Consider the following 1,921-nt stretch of genomic DNA (forward strand, 5'->3'; position numbering starts at 1 on the left):
TTTTCTTTGCCTTTGTTTGATTTCTTTTACATTGTTGTAGAATAGTTGATGGATCTATACTCTAGCCATCTTTCTATTTTCTTTTTTCTTTTTTAATTCATCACCCATTAAACAATAAAAAAGTCTAGAGAGTTTTGCTAAGTCCTATAAAAGAAGGTATGTTATTGCATTCTACTTCTATTGGTGAATTTTACATGATATTAAAAAAAATACCGAAAATTAACCGAACCGTACCGATACCGAAGAGCAACCGACATGATTGGGACGGTTTTGAAAAGTTTAGTTTTTGTTATACATAATAGAATAACCGAAAAATTGGTATGTACAAATTTTATAAAATAATTGGCCGAACCAAACCATTGACACCCCTAGGTTGTTGAACAATGTCACTCCTAAGGTATATGAGAGATCAATACGGCGGGTTTAAAAGCGGGATTAGAGATAACGAAGCTTTGACATGATCCTAGTGAGCGGTGAAAAAGTGCGAGCTAGCGTAGTTCGAGAGAATATGACTAGTACATTATTGTAGTTGCTCGAGAGAGAATTACGATAAGTTGAGTGCTCATCTCAGTAGAGAATACTTAGACGAAATTGTAGGAGACTGTCACGACCCCAATCCCGGTCGTGATGGCGCCCAATACAATGCTAGGCAAGCCCAACCATTTCAACACTCTCAACCCAAATACGAAACTCGTTACCATTTAATAGAGTTAAATTATCAGTTAAACATGATTCCATTCCGTGATAATAGATAAAAACAGTGCGGAAAACCATAACAAGTACCAATACAACTCCCAACAGATCTGGTGTCACGAGTCTAGAGCCTCTAAATACAGCTGAGTAGCAAATTTATACATATGAGAGTCTAGGATGCGGAAAACAAAAAAAAAGGATAAAGGGAGAAATCGGGTCCTGCGGACGCTAGGCAGCTACCTCGATAACTCCGGTGACAATCTGGAGAGCAGCAAACAACTCTACTAAGCCTCCGGGATACCTGTATCTGCACACATGGTGCAGGGAGTAAAGTGAGTACTCCGACTCAGTGAGTAATAGCAATAAATAACGACTGAAAATAAGAAATCTCGTAAAAACACTACACAGTTCTATATCAAAACAGTAGCTGCAGTAAACAGCAGCTAAATGAAGAAGAACAGGTGAATATCCCTCAAACCAGTACACAATTCATTTATTCCTCTCAATGTCCAGTAATTTACTCGTACTACTGTGGCGTGCAGCCCGATCCGTACAGTATACTGCTGCGGCGTGCAGCCCAATCCATATATATATATATATATATATATAAAAATAAACTGTTGCGGCGTGCAGCCCAATCCAATAATAGTAGTCGACTGCGCTCACTGGGGGTGTGCAGACTCCGGAGGGGCTCCTACAGCCCAAGCGCTATAATACCTGCGGCGTGCAGTCCGATCCATATAATATATCACTGCGGCGTGCAGTCCGATCCATATAATATATCAAATACCCTCATTATGGGGTCCCTGACCCCTCTCAGTCAATATAGACTTGGCCTCTCGGGCCCGCTCAGCTAAGGCAGGGTTTCCAACCCCAGGTGTTCCTCATTTGGATTGCCAATTTCTAAAGCCGGTTCATATTATGTTTAACAATTAAGAATATGAGTGAGGGTATGATTTCGACAAGTAGAGTGAGGTCAACTAGTACAAAATACCCCCTAAGGGTTCTACAGATCGGCACAAGGCCCCAAACATGGCAACTAGCCCAGAATATACTGATATTAATTAAGTCTCGGTCAAAAATACAGTAGAGTCATCAATCGGGATGGACCGAGTCCGAATCCCCAGCAGTAACAAACCCTACGCTCATCATACAGCGTGTGTCTCATCTCAACATAGCACTACATAGTGCAAATCCGGGGTTTGAAACCCTCACAACATCATTTATA

The sequence above is a fragment of the Nicotiana attenuata genome, unplaced genomic scaffold (assembly GCF_001879085.1).
Source record: "Nicotiana attenuata strain UT unplaced genomic scaffold, NIATTr2, whole genome shotgun sequence".
NCBI classification, from domain to species: Eukaryota; Viridiplantae; Streptophyta; class Magnoliopsida; order Solanales; family Solanaceae; genus Nicotiana; species Nicotiana attenuata.